The following is a 19264-nucleotide window of genomic DNA, read 5'->3' as shown; positions in this document are numbered from 1 at the left end:
ATAATTCTTAACAGGTAGGATCCAAAGCCCTGTTGAAGTGATCTGTAAATCCAACCATGCAATGACCAGTATAAATCAATATTATGTCATCATATTTCTCCATTAAGTTAGCAACATTTGAAAATATGTATCATATTTCAAAACATTCAGAGAACAAGTCTAAAACAAAAAACTGCTTTTGCGTATTCAAACAAGCTATATATAAAGACCAGAAATTTACAAGAAATGATATAAACATAGCTTCCATGCATGTCCACACAGGAAATTAACCAAATCTTCATTGGCTCTCATTTTGCAGGCATACTTTGTGCTTCCTCATGCACAATTTCTTCATTCATTGAGTGGTGGGTAAATTTAAACGTCCTATTAGCATCAGCCTCCAGCATTCGGGGGATACTATTTCACAGACATCTTCTTGCCTTCTAATATGTGTATGGAGGTCTTCATATAAAACTGAAGAGGGCAGCTTATGTGTATTTTGGACATCTGCCTCTCTCCCTATCGGACAAGCTCTTCCTTTAAGAGGTATAATGACTTAATGTGGCAAATTTAGTTACCTCCCAACCCACTATCCAAATGGGCAGTGCGTACATCCCCCCATCCTAACCCCCATTACCACAAGTATTTCTCTTTAGCAGGGGAGGCCGAAATCGTGCTTACACTGAAATTCAATTTATGATTAGCAGAAAATCACTGATGCGTTTTTAAAAAATAAGTACAAAATCTTAACTTGGCTGACACCTTCAAACTGAACACCTCTGATTTAGCTAATAAGGAGATACCAGGTTTACCTTGAGCGAGGAACAGGATTTTATTTTGCACCTGAACATGGCACAGGAAATTATTTTACACCTGTACTCTTGCCACAGGAATTTATTTTGCAACCCCTCCAGGAAATGACCGTTTGAACAACCCCAGATTTCGCTGCCATATAAAATCATCGAACAGACGTTTGCCTTACATAACTCCGGGGCACTTCTCCAATATGAATGCCCCAAACTTAAAAGAAATGAAATCTTAAAAAGCCCTTGAAACCTTAAAAATGGCCTTCCAGCTGTCTTCATAAAATGATTGACCGAGGCTACCTCCTCATCTCTATATTCATTTAAAAACCAGCTACAAGGTTTCCTGAACAACATCATTTTTGTTTTTATCATATTTCATTTGAAACAACAGTTCCCAAACTAGTAATTTGTGTATAGCAGGCCATGTTGAAGACCTGCCAGGGGAAAGTCCAAAATAGATGCGTCATCGGCATAAAGAGGCATGCTAATGTACCCTTGCGAGAAGGCAGATATTCTTTCCTAAGCAAAGTGCTAGAGTCAAGGTCCAAATGGAATAAATTAGGGCCAACTGACATCCCTTTAATTGCTGTGAAAAAAGCAATGTATAGTTACAATACAGTAATCAATGACTGAGGAACAGTTTTACTGGTCTTGTATGCTTAGGAATCACCATTTGCCACTAAAGATTCCGCAAAATCCCCAGACAGAACCTTAAAGTACACTTGAAAATCAGTGCTCCATTTGTGACAAATTTTAACTGACCAAACATTTGCACTACGTTTCTTACAAATATTTAGCTCGAGATCCTGTACCCCCTAATCCTTGACTGGTCCTATCGGCCTAAAAATGTCCTAATGACTCCTTGATTTCCTCATTTCCAGTTAACAACCACTTAATGTTAAAGTCAAAGGCCTAGAATATTTCCTTTACTAAAATTGCATGTGGTCTGTCACTACAAATTAGAATGTTCTATTAACATTCTTAAGTTTACTACATTTCTAATTTGTGAAGCAATATTTGTCTATCAACTGAGTGCAGATGCGTCCCGCCAAAGAATGGATATTGCTCACCATTTCATTTGATATGCACATTTTGCTCATGGCGCACAAAAGGTTGGGAACCCCTATCATGGCCATATCCAATAGAACAAAAACATGTAGCATTTACAAGTTGGCACCAACCTACAAATTCACCAGATCGACTATATAGTTATACACACACAAGTGCACTTGCATCTTTAGTTTCATACAGCAGCATGTGAGCTCTAGACACACACACTAATCTATACATGGTGTCACCACAGTAATCTCTATTGAAGAGGAACATTGTACATTTCGTGGACGATTATTATTATCGCTTGCATTAGGGTGTAACTAGTTTACATTAGGATAGTAAAATACTGCAGGTATAAATTGCTGTGGCTATAAGATGTCTTGAATCAAACAGACTCAGAATGTGTTCAACTTTTTTTTTTATTTACCAAATGCAGTTCAACGGGCATAGCTGTATACTATCAGAATGAACACAGTTTGCAAAAACACAAATACAAAGCAACCATTCTGTGTTCCAAAAGGTAGAGCCTTCTTTCTGGCATTGCACATTTTTGTGGCAAGCTTCCTTCTCATCACTCTGCAGTCCGTAGTAGGCCAACTGTTGGCCTTGCACACAGACCTCAAATATTCTACAAAGAAAGATAGAATATATGAATATAAATGGACATTTGAATAGGCACTCAGACCCCACCCAAAGAGCCATACCCATACAAACACTCCTCCCCCACACACACAGCCCCTCACAAGGCATCCAGCTTCCCCAGCCCACACACTCAGCACCCATGGCCCAATTCAGCAACCAGCCCCCCACACAGGTGCCTCAAGTGCCCCCCCACCCTTCTCCCCAATGGCCTCCCACTCATTCGCCCCAAGTTCCCACGCCACTCTTCTTCCCCAACTGCTCCTCCGCCCTTCTTCTGCCACCCACACACACAATTTCCCAGCGCATGCACACACTCACCCTACACACACAGCCACACCCGACATACACAACCCCCCCTCTTCTTCCCCAACACCTTCTGCCCCCGCCATCCCCCAACTACCCGTTAGTCTCCTTTTCCCCTACAACTGCCCCATCTGTCTGCTCCCCAGACAATATCTCCCACTCGTGCACACACACAAGTCAGCCCCCCCCCCCCAACACCTAGACCCCAAATACAGCACCCAAGCCCCGGTAGACACACCCCAGTACACAAACTCAGAGTCAGCCCTCACAGCATACAGTACTCAGCCCCCTCAACTGCCCACGTTCTCCAATTGTCATCTTCACCCCAGCTGCCCCCCACCCTTCTCTCCAGCCCCTCTTCTCCAATTGCTTCCTTTTTCCACACCCCTCTTCATCCCCAACTATCCTATCGCTCCTCTCTCTCTCACACATGAACACACACACAAAGTTGTGCACATGCAGGAACACACACGGCCCATCAGAGCACCATTTTATGGCTTCACCAGATGCCCACATTTAATATTCACAAAGAATTGCTGCTCTGTCTTGATGGCTCTTGAAAGGTTCCCCTCCTTACGTGCGTGCACTAATAGGTGGCACATATATATATATATATATATATATAGAGCCAGCCTTGAGGCATGGGCACTCTGTGTGGTGAGCCAGGGCGCCGCTGTCAGAGGGAACATGCAAAGCACCAGTGTCTGCCTCAACTGCTGTGCAGCTTCCATGTACGAAGCTCGCTTGAGCCCATGGTTGCCTCCCAACCTCCTGTGGCTCTCTAGAGAGACACCCGTTGCAAGCAGTCCATCAGATGCTGCAGGACCTTTAATGAATGCTTATCACTTTTTGTTCAAGCAGCGCATTAAAGCGGGGATGATTTACAAATGAAGGCCCATTTAAGAGATCATTGTTTTGGATGAGATGTTCATAATGTTTCTGTGTTAAGAAATGCAAATAGGCATTTGCATTCTGAACGCACACACAAAGCACCAGTTAGCTGCCTAAATCTACTCTCTCCTCCAGGTCAATTACAATATATGAAACAAACAGTTTTAAATTACCTACATTCTTTTTTTTGGTAGAATCTAATGAAAATATCACATCATATATGAATCCTGCATTTGACTAACACTAAACACAAACAGGTAACCTTTTTCACACATTACATATAATTCGACATTTTCAAAACTCAAAGGTAATTATTTAGCATTTTGCTGAATTGCTTTCTGTTATTTGTAGTCTTACAAGTCAAGAAGGGGGAATAATGCCACAAGTGTATACTTGTTTCTTAATATATATTGCCGTAATGATTTAAATATTTGAATGGGCACCTTACTATGGCCACTGAAGCCAAAAATCGTGGGGTCATCTTTGACTCCTCCCACCTTGAATCTTGCCAAGAAGGCCCATTTTCAACTCTCCCTTCCCTCATCGTCCGCAGAAGCTCTGTCTATAGCACTCTGGTCCTCTCCACTGGATTATTACAACAGCCTCTTCCTCAACCTGCACCTTTCTTCACTCTGTCCTCTACGACTAATCCAGAAAAGGGCTGTAAGATTTATCCATAACCTCATGCCTAGGGACCACATCTCTCCAGCTCTAAAATCTCTCCACTGGCTCCAGGTGGCTGCAAGGAGCAAATTCAAGACCCTTTGCATCATCCACAAGGATGTCTGTGGCCAGGGACCACACTACCTGCAGTTCTCTCACGAAATACTCTCCTTCCAGATCCCTTCGATCTTATCACTTCAACTCTCTGCTGGTCAAACATTTCTTCAAGCAGAGAGCTGGGGGCAGATACCCATCCTCAGCTTGCTCCCTCCTATGGAACAGTCTCTGTATCTCTCGCTGTCTTGAACCGGACAACCTCAAGTTCCGTAAACAACTCAAGACCATTCTCTTCTCCGTCCCTCTCCCCCTTCTGTGCTAACCATCCCCTCTGTCGCTGAGATTGGCGGCCTGGTCCCCCATGAGTCCAATAGAATACTGGCCTTCTGCCCAATTGGCACCAGCATCCCCCTGCACTGCCTTCTGGGCACATTCCGCCTGTCGGGTTGTTTGCCTCCGACCTGAACCTGTTGGGCGGTACACCACCACCCTTGCACTTACCTGCTGCCTCCCCAATAGGCACCTCTGGCACTTCAGCCCCCCCCCCATCCTCCATGGGAGGCACTAATAGCACTTACCTGTATGCCCCTTTTTTCTATTCACTGCACTTGCACGTTCTGAATTTCACAAGGCCTAGTAGGACTGCTTTTTCTTTCTAGTTATTTATTGTCAGTTATTAATGTTTATTTGCTCCCCTGTTCCCTTCCCTTTTGCCTTGTGGCGCTTTGAAACACTGTTTTGCTGCATATGCGTCTTATAATCCAATAAATAAATAAGGTATGTGAAGTCACCTTTATGAAGTAGAGTATTGTTGAAAGCCAGACGTGGGTTAAGGATGATGGATGGATGAGGGCATGGCAAGTCCTGAATATTTGTCCAGGATGTGGAAATAGAGGCAACAATCCTGGAGACTGGTGCAGTTTGTTTTTCTGTGATTGTTGCCATGTGCTGCTTTTCAGGGCACAAGTAAAGGATACATGTGGGTGGACAGTAATCTTTTTCAGAGGGCAGACACAAGCACCTTGGGCATTTCAGAGGTCGGCAAGCTTGTTCAAGCCTTTGGCTACCAGGATTTCACCCATGTTATGTTTTCAGTGCAGACACTTACCGACAAGACGCATAAAATGATTATCAAAGCAAACGCTCGTACTGGGATTTTGTTTTCTATGGAATATTTCACTGCATATTGCTGGCCAGCGTATTTAATGAACAATGTCCTCAGGTTATTTTGTCTTTTGCCTGGTGCACTTTTAAAATCAAGTGAACTACATTTGTATCTTTATTTTTTTTAATGTATTTATTGAGCACATATAAGGCTCCTATACAACAAAAGGTGTTTCCAGGTGCACAAGGCAAAGGGGGGGAGGGACAGGGGGGAAAACAAATACAACGTTCCCACTAGGCCTTGTGACATTCATATTTTGCAAGTTCAGTAAGAGAAAGTGCAGGGGGTAGGAGGCAGGTCAAGGAGGATGGATGAGGTAAGGGAGAGGGGGAAGTGCAGGCGGGAGGGGACCCAGGGGCTGGGCAAGTCCTATAGGGAGCCCAAGAGGTCAAGTGCCTGGGGTACAAGGGGCGAGGGTCAAATAGTGCGTGGACAGGGTGGACCAGACTCAGTAGGCTAGTCAGGGAAGGGTGCCCATATTGTGGTGGTGTGGCCTTGCTGTAGACCCAGATTCAATGGTTTAGAGTGAAGACTCCGTGTAAAGACAAAGTGTACCCAGGCCCAAGGCCTTTAGGTAATGAAAGTGCAGCCAGGCCCACAGCCTTTAGGCAGTGTTACAGTGCCTCGACGCCCACAGACTCAAGTAATGACACAGTGCGGGCAGGGCCATAGCTTTTAGGTAATAAAACACTGCAGAAAGCTGGTAGGCTCACAGCATTTACGCAATGACAATGCAGCCAGGCCCAGGCCCAATATATGAATGAGCATTTAATAAAAGTAATCAACACTGGAAAAATAGCCTGAGAGAGGGGTATTTCCAATAAGTATGTCCACCTTTTAAACCTAAAAATGTATAATGAAATATTCCAAGGAAAAAGAAATGCAAACAGGAGACTTGTGCTTTGATGCCACTTAAGTAGTCTTGTGGGTAAACATCTGCACTGGAAACATGACAACCTGGGATGAAATCCTAGTCGCTGAACACTTGAGCAAACTTATTTAATGTGTGCCTCAAATACATCCAACAGGAGCTGCATTCGCCCTCAATTGGCCCACCCCTTCTCTCCTTAACACCCCCAGTAAGAACACTCAGTTGGTTGAGTACTCGCTGCTGCAATCTTTGTGTGATCGGCAGGTCCGATTCCCAGCAAGGCAAACTCAGTCTTTCGAGTACCAACTTTGGTTGGGTGATATTGTATGTAAATATGTTCTATGTAAAGTACTTTGGCGAAAGCACCATATAACAGCATCATTAGTCTCCAAATGCCACCCAATGCCTTCACCCCAACTCCCTTTGCCCACTTCTACCTCAAACACCTTTCCACCTCCCTCAACTGCCCCATTTCACCCCCCAACCGCTGTCTTTCTTCCCCAACTGCCCCATCTTTCTCCTCCCAAGTGCCCCCTTCTCTCACAACTGCCCCTCACTCCCTCTCCAACTGCCCTTCTCCCATCAGCCCCCAACCCCCACCCCCCACCTACCTTCTCCCCCATCACCTACCCCTTCTCACCCAAACTACTACTTTTCCCTCAACTACCACCCCACCTCCCAAATGCCCCCACCACTCTCCCAACCTCCCCCAACAAACTCTACCCCCCCCCCACAATTGGCTCCCAGATCCCCTTCTCCCTCAATTGCCCCCATGACCAATTGCTCCTTCTCCCTCAATTGCCATCCCACGCTTACTCTCCAACTGCCCCCTTCTCCCACAACTGCCAACCCTCCCCAATTGCCCCCTTCTCCAACCGCCCTCAACCCTCCTCCCCAATTGCCCCTCTCCCTCAACTGCCCCCATCTCCCTCGACTTCCCCAACCATCTCCCCAATTTCACAATCTCCTCTGCTACCCCATCAATAGCACCTCCTCCCTCAACTGCACCCAGCCCTTCACCACATCTGCCCCTCACCCCTTTTCTCTCAAACACTGATGAAGTCCCCTCCACCTCCTCTCTGAACTACCCCTCCATACCCAAATGCCCCATCTCCCCCAAAAGCTGTGTTTCTTCCCTAGCTGCCCTGCCCCTCCAAGGGCCCCATTTTCACCCAGGTGACCAGCCCTTCTCCAAACCGCCCCTTCTCTAACTGCCTTCCAATCCCCTTGTCTCCCCTACCCCTTATACTGACCCATCCCCTTCTCCCTCAATTTTCTCCACAGCCCCATTCTCCCCAATCGCCTTCTTCCTCAACTGCCCAACCCTCCTTCTCCCCAATTGCCCCCTTCTGCCTCAACTGCCCCAACCCCCACCTATGGCCCTCAGCATCTACCCCACCCCTTCAAGTGCCCCCTTCTCACTCAAGTGCCCATGTCTTTTCTGCTCCAATACGAGCCCCTTCACCAAAAACTGCAACTCTCCATACCCATCTGCACCAATTCTCCCCTTCTCACCCCACCCACCCTCCATACTTGCCCTTCGCACCCAACTGCTACTCCTTCACCACCAACTACCACCTTCTTCGACGAAGGGCTGATCACTCCAACCCAGAAACTGTAAAGAGGCTGCTATTACACCGTAGTGGAGTCCTTTTATGAACGACGAGCGGGATGCAATTTAGCAACAATATAGCCAGTTTTGCTGATCCGATTATAATCAGGGTCCTGAACGCAGTAAAACATGTCTGCCGAGTGTATGTTTAACTCTGCTTTCAGTTTTTACCCTTTATTGTGCATCTGAACTGAAAAGGCACAAGATCCCCATTGCTGCACACAGCAAGACGACCTACCCCTCAATCCCCAGAGTAAACAATCCCTTCGTCTGCCAAAAACAGTATGCCTTACATTGATTCACATCTCCGAATTATCGCTGTATCTCCAAAACTCCACAAGCACCCAACACCATTCCTTTGTTAACTTAAACAAGCGAGGAAGCACACGTGGAGCCCATCCAAACAGATACACCAGTCCCCTATCCTGACTAAATAAGCCTACGAGCTACACACAATTACTCCTCATGCCCAGTTTCACTCAACTCATCTTTAAAGGAAAGAAAATTACCTCCGATTGATCCAAATGTGCGTGCTCCCAGGCCAGACATCTATGATTGCAGTCACCTTTCATCCAGTGTTGCCAATTCAGAAGGAAGAAATAAGCTGAATGCCCCTTCAGAACAAGCCGACTCCAACCAAATAAGCTGAAAAAACAAGTACATCTCTAAAACACTGTGGATAGGTCTCAAAAGTAAAACAAATACAATAAAGCAAATATACATAGAGATAACACAAATATAATGTTAGACCCAAAAGCATTTATTAAAATAGCATTTTACTTTTTTATAACAATGATGGTCTATTGTATGTGTATGACTTATAAAAGCCCATCAATGGCCAGGGTGTTACGTTTAATAACCAGTGGAGATGAGCAATTAATGTGGAAACTATAAACCCAATGAACAGAAGTAGAATAGGCAAATAGACAGATGGTGGCGTTGTAGAGTGGCGACAGTATAGAAAGTACAGATCTACCCGGACAGAGGCGATTGTGCCATAGTGGAAAGGTGCAAGCATAATAAAGTTCACAACATGCAGGAGGAATTAGGTCTGTAATACTATGCTGTTTTTAACATACAAACAGCCTTTGTGGGAGCTTAGGTATGTAAAGATCTCAAGTTTACCATGGCCATGCGTGATAAAGCAATCCAGACATGCGTTTTGTTTTCTTTGGATTATGGAAACTTTACGTTTTTGATTGAGGAAACTACAAGTTACAGAATTCCAAGGAAAACAGACCCTCCTAACCACAGGAAGCTCGAGTGTCTGGGATATGTCAATCATTCCACAGTTGGTCAGTACTTGCGTGAGACACGCCAACTATAATCAACTTTATTCAGATTTCATAGACATTTGTAATGTACATGTTCAATAAAAATAAAAGTATGGGGGCCGGCCCCCATAAAAGGAACAAAATGAATGCCTGTTACTTTGTGGAACAATTACATGCCAAGAATGGATTTGTAAGTGTATATGCCACCTTAGCTTTCTGTTATCAGCAAGTCTACGTGGGTCACTGGGTTTACCATGTATCCTGTGTATTCATATTGGTAATGACACTGACACGGAATGAGGTGTACTATCAACCAATATAAAAATGTCCCTCAAGTGACACAATTAAAAAATGTAAACCGATTGACATTGTGGTGAGAATGCTTTCCAGCTGCATCTGTAGCTCGCGTGTGCTTATTGCAGCTTGTAATTTAATCACTGTATGTTGAAGGGGAAAGCCTTTATCGAGAATGTTTTGAAGATAACACATAATGCTTGGTGAAAAGCACATAGAACGTATGACAGGCTAAAATGCTGCATGCACCCAACAGGAGAGTACCTTTCATATTACCGCTCTTGCCCTACTGGTCAGACCAGTCTGGTCTCATTATGTTTTTAGCGAGGCAAGATTTTATCCTCACGTCTTTGCCCTCTGGGTGTCCAGACTGCAGTAATTACAACCCCCAGCCTATACTCTCCTCAGCCGCTCTGTTAATGAAACGTAGCGCAGGGGTCGCAGCGCTGCAGTGGTCATTTCCTTCAAATGAAGATAAGAAGGCCGACAGTGACAGCACAGGGAAGTAGTTGACTCATTCATTCATGTTATGAAGCAGGGCTGTGAAGTGATTCTCCTTGTTGCTGATTTTGTCTCCTTGAACTAAACAAGCGCAAAAGTAAGCGCTTACTGGGGGTAATAAGCGGACAAAAACCGCAAAAAGCAACCTGCAAAAATTATAAGGCAACTTTGGGTAAAAAGAAGCCCAAAGTCCCTTATAATGAGCAGACCTGGCAACACTGCTTTCTTCTCTTCCAGGTAGACACAGCACAGCAGCAACATAAAAGAAAGACCACAGTGTGACATCCAGGAAGACACAGATGAAAGACTCAGCATTTCCTATATGTATGCTTACTCTTGTATCTCTATTTGTGCTCAGCTTCTCTCTTTCTGCCTTTGGCTCTTGGAGCTCATAGGCCCAGACTGGAAAAACAAACAAAAAAAGCAAAAAGGTTGCCCTTCTTCTGGTCTAACAAATGCATGCACAACAAGAGCTTTATGTGTCACCATGACATGGTCATCAATATGCCCTTTGCTGTGCATTCTGGGACTTGTAGTTTGTTTTCCCCTTTATACATATAGTTTAACAAAGCAAAAACCACAGAGCGCAACAAACCATAATTGTATTTTTCGAAGACCTGTAAGGCATTTTTACTTATATTTAGATGTGGTTCAGGGGGTCCTTGTGATGTGGCTGTAAATCCTGTGACATAGTTTTGATGTTTCTGTGGTTGTTAATTGTAAAGCACACTTTGGCTCACCTTATGGTAGCACAAGCCGAACGCAAAAGCATGACTCTGCCAGTTGCTTGGGGATGCAGTATTGAAAAGGTAAAGTTTCCAGTACTGTCAAATATTTAAAGGAGGCTCAGGACATTATACTAGGAATGTATCCACATTTGGATTCATCCTCGTCTGATGCTGTCCCAGGAAAGGGACAGCACCAGAGCACGATGCACAGCAGCACTGAAAAGCAATGCTGTGGTACATGTATGGACATGCCAAAACACACTGGACCACGGGTCGACGTATGCTTCTGAACCTAAGCACATCTACCTAATACATTATGTGTTCGGAAACTATGCATGTTCGCAAAACCTCTGAACAAATCTCAAATATTCCTCTTACCCTAAAATACAACTTCATACTACATAACTCTAATGCAACGCTAGACCCTCAAAAACCACCAGGAACTACACACTTAACAAGAAAACAAACCATTCACAAAATACATGCACACCCAATTAAAACATCACTGTTTGTCGGTGTTCCAGAATACACCAATATTAATTCCTGTGCAATGTTGTTCTCAAAAGAGCCTTCGCTCCCTGGGTAGAAAGCTACAATGCTAAAAACCAATTCCTTTTGCTTTTTGACCCTTTTACCATTCCAGTGGTATATTCCTTTTCTAGAAATGGTCAGATCGGGCCTTTCGGTTTCAGTGGTGTCATTTACTCTCCCACTTTCTTCAGGGCCACAGCATGGATTAACATTCTGCCAAAAAAGAGAGTTTCAAATGTCTGAGCGTCAATCAACCCACCTGTAGATAATGCATAAACGGGAAGGGAGGAATAGGGGAAGAGACATGCGCTTGTTTTATTCTCATGTTCTTTTCCAGCATTCTCTTATTTAGCTTCTGTACATTATGGGAGGTAGCATTTATTACCCTTATTTTGCTTGTATCAGACTCACCGAATGGATTAGGTGACTGATAGTTTTCACGGATGCGTATATAGTGTTGCATTCCGATGCATCCTGGAATAATACATACAATTCTATAAGTTTCCAGGGAACTGGTGAAGGAATTCAGATATCATGCATAACGCGTGTCGTTATTGATTTAAATGTATTCTATTGTGTCTTATTTAGAAAACATGTCCAATTGGGCATGTTCACATGATACATCGTACAGGATCTAAATCCACCCTACACATGGGTAAGGAGTTAAGAGAAACACAACAGCCACACAGCTTACCTGATGGATTAGGTGTCGGTAGGGCGAGAGATCTGCCTCGCGTACGTGCAGCTGGATACGGAACGGTCTACTGGAGAGCCATCTGTTCTGAGCAAACACATCCGCATACGTCATTGTCGCGCATACGTCATTGTCGCTGCAGTGGAAGGCGGAATCGCGGGTGTCAAAGAGTTCTCTAGGGGAAAGGAATGTTTATTTGCTGGGTTGTATTTACACATAGTGAAGAGCCTTGCACGAGAGCCTCGAACTCAGGCCCCGTGGTCTTGGTGTGTATTCCTACTAGAATCCATAGATCCACCTCAGTGTGGCCAGAGTGTGCCAATTTGTCTGCTCATGCAGGTCATTACTGTCAGCTTTTAAATGAAAGATCCATAATTGTTCTTGTTTATGTAACAAATTGTGTATATTCCCACCTCTCTCCGGAATGGCCAGTTTTTCCATGACTGTCCAAGTAAAATCAGCGTGGCTATGTTTTTTCAGAACAAAGTGCTCCACCATCGGAGCTGGCAGATTTTTCATGTGAATGCATGACCGATGCTCTGCCAATCTTGTTATCCGTCGTGTAGTCATACCCACGTATCGTAACATACATGGACATGTAATCAGGTATAATACGTTGCTGCTGTTGCATTGCGTTAGTGTTCTTTGAGTCCATGCAAATGCCAGCCAATATCAATGGTTACGATCCTGGCTGTGTTTGGATATGCGCTGCACTATCCTCATGGTGTAAGCCCGGTTGGAGGTAGTTGGTTCCACATGGTGGTTGGTATGCATTCTTTCGGTTCTTGATACGTATGTATTAGCGCATCTCGCAAGTTCCGCCTCCTCTTCATTGCAAATCTAGGTTTCTCCAGTACATTGTCAACAAACATTCAAGATGGGCCAAAGTTTAAGGATTTCTTTCTTGATTTTATTTACCATTGGGGAAAAAACTCAAGACCGCTCTGATTTTATCATTGGGCTCAATCCTTCTGTCCTGTTGTTCCAACGTTGTATCACTGGGAATATTTTTGGCTCTTTTCTGGGCTTGTTTAATAGTACGTCTAGGATATCCACAGGCTGCTAGCTTTGCGGCTAAATGGCCCGAATGACTGTCATAGTCCGTCGTATTAGAGCAGTTCCTTCGGTAACGGAGGAACTGCCCAAAATGTAAGTTCTTCCTCAAGCTCGGCGGATGGTATCTGTCAAAAAGTAACAGCGAGTTTCAATCTGTAGGTTTGTAAAAACCTTGCTGGTAATTATTCTGTCTCTTATCTCTAGATGCAAATCTAGGAAATGTATGGAGTCTTGACTATACGTTTCAGAGAAGGTTAGGAATCTTTTCTGTTCATTCAGCCATGACATGAAACTCTTTAGGTGATCTTTGTTGCCATTAAGCACCATGAGAACGTCGTCATTGTATCTTGACCACATCTCTATTCTTGGGGACCAAGGGTTTGAGGTACAGTAGATCACTTTGTCCTCGAAGTCTGCCACATACAAGTTGGCCAGTCTCAGTGCGAATGTAGCGCCTATCGCATTGCCTGACATTTTGTTTGTAAAAGGAATCCTCATGTAGAAAGAAAGAAATTCTTGGGTAATGCAATTTCTGCCAATTGCATAATTAAACTTGGTGTGTCCATCGGTGGGTTTTTGTTTGGGAGTACCCTTTCAACCACTTGAACTGTTGCCATTTGAGGTATCTTGGTGTATAGCGACTATATGTAGAGTAACCAAAAGCTGCGATTCTCGATTGAATGATCGATTGTTGATCAGGTGGAGGACAACCGTCATGTCGTTGAGATAAGATTTAAATTTTACACACCTCAGGTTTTCAGAAGAAATCGACGAATTGGGGCGAAGGTTCTAAAATTGAACCTATTCCCGAAACGATAGGTCTTCCGGGTGGAGGTATTTTACCTTTATGTATCTTAGGTAAGGCATAAAAGGCAGGTTTTCTTGGCATCTTCGGATTCAGGAATTCATATTCTTTATGACTTATGTGTCTTTTGGCACTTGCTTCCTCTAAAATAGGTATAATTAGTTGACGAATACCTTCAGTGGGGTTGCTTCCTAGTTGTTTGTAACTGGTGCGATCTCCCAGGAGATCTAGAACCAGCTTTCTGTAGTCTACAGTATCCATGATTACAGTAGCTCCCCCCCTTGTCTTTAGGTTTTATTGTAATGTCATCATTCTCAGCCAAAGATTGTAGAGCCACTTTATCTTTTTTGTGAAGTTGTTATAACCATGTTCTTGTTCCATTTCTTCCAGTTTTTTTGTTATTGCTTTCTCAAAAGGTAATTGACTCTGCAGTGATCCCATTTGACGCACGATAATAAGTGGACTTGCCTTTAAGGTTGGTTGCACTCTTTTCGTCCGTTGTGGTTATATTCCAGAACAACTGCTTAAGGCGTATCTTTCTGACCAGTTGCACTATTTCGATGAGGGTCTGGAAAGAATCGTAGGTGGCCGTGGGTACAAAGGACAGACCTCTTTCTAAGAGTCTGTATTGGTCCTGATTGAATGTATGGCTGGATAGGTTCATCACCAAATACATGGAATTAATGTTATTGACGATGCCTTGGGATGTCTGTAACCTGTTCACTTTGTGTCTTGGCAGCAACCTATTCCTTGGATTTGTCATACCGGAGGTGTATTCCATCCACGGCCTCCGCTTCGTGTTACTCTGGGTGACTGGTTCTGCCATTGTCCTCGCCCCTTGTCCTCTGTTGAAAAAAAGAGGGATTTGGTTCCCATTCCTACCGGTGTTACTTGGTATCATAAAGCCCACATTCCTATTGGCTTGGTTGCTTCTGGATCCATTCACACTTGAAGTGTTTGGTCCACTCCCACTCGAACTGCCCAAACTCCCACTGGAAAAGGTCCAGTTATGGGGTCTAGAGCTCGGTTCTTGTTGTTTTTGAATTGTTGTTGTCCACTTGTCATTGTCGTATTTTTGCTTTGGTCCTCGTAATATGCTTCTGTGGTGTAAGGATACACCTTTTCTTGGTGAAGGTGGCAAGGTCTTTTTTCAATTTGAGGACTTTCTGATTGAGGTTGAATTCCTTGAAATCTTTCATGGATGCATTAAGATCTTCCAGGACTGTTTTGTAGTTAGCAAGGATGGTGGCTGTTTTTTAGAGAGTCTTGTTTTTCCTCAATTCCTTTCATGATCTTTTCGGAGACCAATTTTGCTCTGCTGATAAGGACCAGCCAATCTCTGGTGCACTTGTTTGAGATGTAGCTCCAGTCCTTTCTGAATTGAATTTGTTCAAGGAAGATACATGGTTTGATTAGAATTATTAAGCCCATGGGTGTTGCTTGCGCACAGAGATATTCGGTCATCATCGCTCCGTGAAGCTCAGTCCTAATTAATTGTTTTTTTCAGCACCTCCAGCTTGTTCCATTCATCCACATTAGTTCCGATTGCTGCAATGTTATCTGTGCCTATAATTGATGGAATTGCCAAAATGCCTTCCACAGTTTCTTCAGCATATGCCAGATTTTGTGGCTCTGCCATCTTGGCTGGCATTGTATCTCTGTCTATTTAGAAAAAAATTGGATTCTCCTACTTCCTCAAATAATGGAGTTGTGTCTCCCGACGTCTGTATTTACACTAGAATTCAAAAATGCTACACTCAATGTAGGGTAAGTCCACAGCCCAAGGCTGTCAGAAGGACCAAAAACACAAGTTTTGGTCTAATCGGGGAGTATACACCTGCCAATTCCTCCAACATTAGTATCACACAGCAGGATCACAGGTTTACAATTTCAGTTATTAAACATTTATACCAAATGTGTAACTTTCACCTGACATGCCCTCCAACAAATCTAAGTAAGCCCTCATAGAATAGCTACCCCTAGGTTACGCTGATGGGCCGCTTATCTAGGATGAAGGGATAGGAAGAGAACTGGCCCCATCTAGTTCTAGTCACCATTAATTTTACAAAACACTTTTTCTACATGTGTGTTCTTTGCTTCGCAAATGAAATTATTCACTTTTATCCTTTCTTTGCTCTGCATTTGCACACCCTAAAAAATCATGCAAAACAAAAGTCTGCTCTGATTAAATTAAAACATCACCATTTGTCAGTGTTCCAGAATATACGTCACCAATATTCATTCTTGTGCAATGTTGTTCTCAAAAAGAGAGCCTTCGCGCCCTGGGTAGAAAGCTACAACACTTAAAACCAATTCCTTTTGCTTTTTGACCCTTTTACCATTCCAGTGGTATATTTCTTTCCTCGAAAGGGTCAGATCGGGCCTACCGGTTTCAGTGGTGTCAATTACTCTCCCACTTTCATCAGGGCCACAGCATGGATTAACATGCTGCCAAAAAAGGGAGAATTTCAAATGTCTCTCAGCGTCAATCACCCCACCTGTAGATAATGCATAAAGAGGAAGGGGGGGAGGAGGGAACAGGGGAAGAGGCATGTGCTTGTTTTATTGCTATGTTATTTTCCAGCATTCTCTTATTTAGCTTCTGTACATTATGGGGAGGTAGCATTTCTTACCCTTATTTTGCTTGCATCAGACTCGCCAAATGGATTAGGTGCCTGATAGTTTTCACGGATGCGTATATAGTGTTGCAATCAGATGCACCCTGGAATAATACATACAAATCTATCCGTTTCCAGTGAACTGGGGAGGCAATTCAGATATCACGCAGAACACTTGTCATTATCGATGTAAATTTATTCTGAAGGTTTTTTTTTGGGTTTTTTTTTTTATTAACTGAAGCTACCAACAGCACATCAAAGCTCTTGTGCTTTTCCCACTCCATCCTACTAATAACACCCTCTCCCAGCCCTCTTTCCTTTTCTGGTCCGCCAGACTGCCGAGAGACCAAGAAAATGGCATGAGTGTGCGATACAAGAGCAATTAATATTAACAATAACATGAAAGCAACATAATTAATCCCTTTACCAAAAGCTCCTTTTTAGTTTCCAGGCAACATCAGGTTAGTGCGATATTCCAGCTCTTGCAATAAATTTCAGATGCATTATTTTGAAAAATTCTCTGGTTTGTAATGTATGCAGCAGATTTTATTTCATGTGGGTGTTATTTGAGACAAAAGTCAGATGGGATTTTTCACCCAACAGTCTCCTATTTGCCCCACTGAGGAAGGGGAGTACTGTGATGGCAAAGGATTCTCACCCAGGGGGTGCATGCTATCTTTACGAGTCTGGCTTCCACTTTGGCCCAACATAATCTCAAGTTTTACCCATGACACTGTAAGGGAGGAAGGGTCAATTTGCCCCCCCTGTACATTTGGCACAAAAGAGACTTAATATTCATGCAATAGTGGGAAGACGTCCTCCTTGCCCTTCCCTGGTTACAGTGGAAGCGGGGCTATTGCAAGACACATTAGGACTCCATTTTGTGCATAACTCAACTCCATTTTTGGGCTAGGCCGCATCCCGAGCTCTGCGAAGCCTCCTCTCCCCTTTTACAGCGCCGCACACCGTGCACACAGATATCCCCCACCTCCTCCTCCAGTGTCTGAGCTACCCAAGCTTCTTTCTCACGTATGCTCTGGCACGAATTGTTGCAAACAGAAACTGTATTCTTTTATCCTTCCTCTGAGCTCATTGCCCTGTGTGTGACCGGGGATGAATTTCAATTGTGGCCCATTCATCTCCACAAACCTGCTCTTGCTCCTCTCACCCCAACCTTTGGAAGTTATTGCTGGTTCAACCTTTTGCCCCTCCAGGGTTTCTTTGATGTAGCAGAAGTGTGACCCTTCCCCACTGGCCACCCTAGAGTGCCCCAAATATAACTGGTCCCATGTCATCATAAATCCCACCTAAAACCAACACCTATCAATTCACTCACTCAAACACTGGGGCGCCATGGCAAATACATCTTAGATCAAGCCCACTGATAACGCACCTGCTGGGAATGACCCTCGTACCCCTCATGACTACAAAGGCCTAAGGCCGGAATGTGTAAATATGTGTCTTCAATTTATAGGTGTCCCTACATACTAGTACATGGTTTATATTCTGTATTATTCATTGCATGTCAGGAGATAGCATCTAGCTTAGCTTAGACAGAATTACCACTTCTTGTGGAACCAACCTGACCTTCACACCACCCAGATGAGCCCAGCTGACCACATGCTGCTCGAAGTAACAGCCCTGCACCAGCCAATCATGTGGAGCCGGCCCATATACTGCCATACTGTAACTTTTCCACCAATCCCAATGCAACTTGATGTACCTATAGAGAATCGTCACTAATGACGGCCCTAAAGCATATAATTTACTGTATTCTGTATTGTTGGTCAGAGCGCTCTCGCATGCATTTATCTTTATAAAACTTGACTTTCCTCACAACCTTTCTCCTGGTCTCATTGCCTACTGGGGTGCGTCCTTTATTATTGTCTACAATTGTATATAGGGGAATGAGCACCTTCGCCACACTGGGGATTGTTACTTATCAAACCGGGTGGACCATCCATTAAGTACATATGTTCTGGAGACCCTGTGTAGGTTCCTATACATAGTGTGGTGTTTTCATGCGATGTAGAGATTCATTTATATTGAAACATTTATGTAAAGACGATATTGTTTAACCAAGATATATTGTGTGGACCATCTTTCCTTGTGTACTTGTTGTGGTGGTGGGTGAATTTTACTTTGGCAAGTCGGTTTGACTTGAGGGTCTCCACTTGTGGTTAGCAGCAGAATATAGGACACACTTGGCTTAGTTCATGATTGGCTGCATGGCCAGCTATACCAATATGTGTCGTGAAACACGTGGATTTGTTTTGGCAGGGCGCATTGTCAGGTGTCTTGACCCACGCTCAAGTTATTATGCTGCAACATTTGGTGCCGTGGGCTTAGAAAATCTAAGATCGCCGAAAAGCCCATATTTGTGCCAGAATCCAGGAAAACCACGCAGTTTTTGTGCACACCAAAATGGTTGCCTGACCTGCCACCCACTAGTGCGAGCGTGAGGGGCCAGAAGCGCCATGAGTGAAACGTGGTGCCAAAGGAAAAACAGCAGTGCCTGTTAGCTCAAAAAGGGCTTTGAAATCAACTTTGTTTCTCTGAATGCAAGCTCAAAATGCCTATTTCAAACATCGCAAGGTATTCAAAAATCTTGCTGAACACCAGCAGACGTCTGGTAGAATGAAGTCTTGTGTGCATACAAAATCTGGAAAGATGAAGAGCCTAAAATAATGTTCATAACAAAACTAGCTGAGCTGTGGACGT

General features: G+C 43.9%; 1 long non-coding RNA gene across 4 annotated transcripts in view; it reads right to left on the bottom strand.

Annotated features, from left to right (window-relative positions):
- Positions 1 to 2239: 2239 nt before the first annotated feature.
- The window catches only part of LOC138566039 (uncharacterized), a 54004-nt gene continuing 36979 nt past the window's right edge, over positions 2240 to 19264 (bottom strand). For all 4 annotated transcript variants that reach the window (XR_011301805.1, XR_011301806.1, XR_011301804.1 and 1 more), the window contains 2 exons: positions 8552 to 8687; positions 2240 to 2466 (listed from right to left, as the gene is read on the bottom strand). This is a non-coding gene — a long non-coding RNA (uncharacterized lncRNA). The remainder of the gene's footprint in view (positions 2467 to 8551; positions 8688 to 19264) is intronic.

This window comes from Ambystoma mexicanum, chromosome 2p, assembly GCF_040938575.1.
Source record: "Ambystoma mexicanum isolate Mex_15411 chromosome 2p, UKY_AmexF1_1, whole genome shotgun sequence".
Classification (NCBI taxonomy): domain Eukaryota; kingdom Metazoa; phylum Chordata; class Amphibia; order Caudata; family Ambystomatidae; genus Ambystoma; species Ambystoma mexicanum.
The sequence above is the reverse complement of the archived record's forward strand: the minus strand, read 5'-3'. Positions and strand labels throughout refer to the sequence as shown.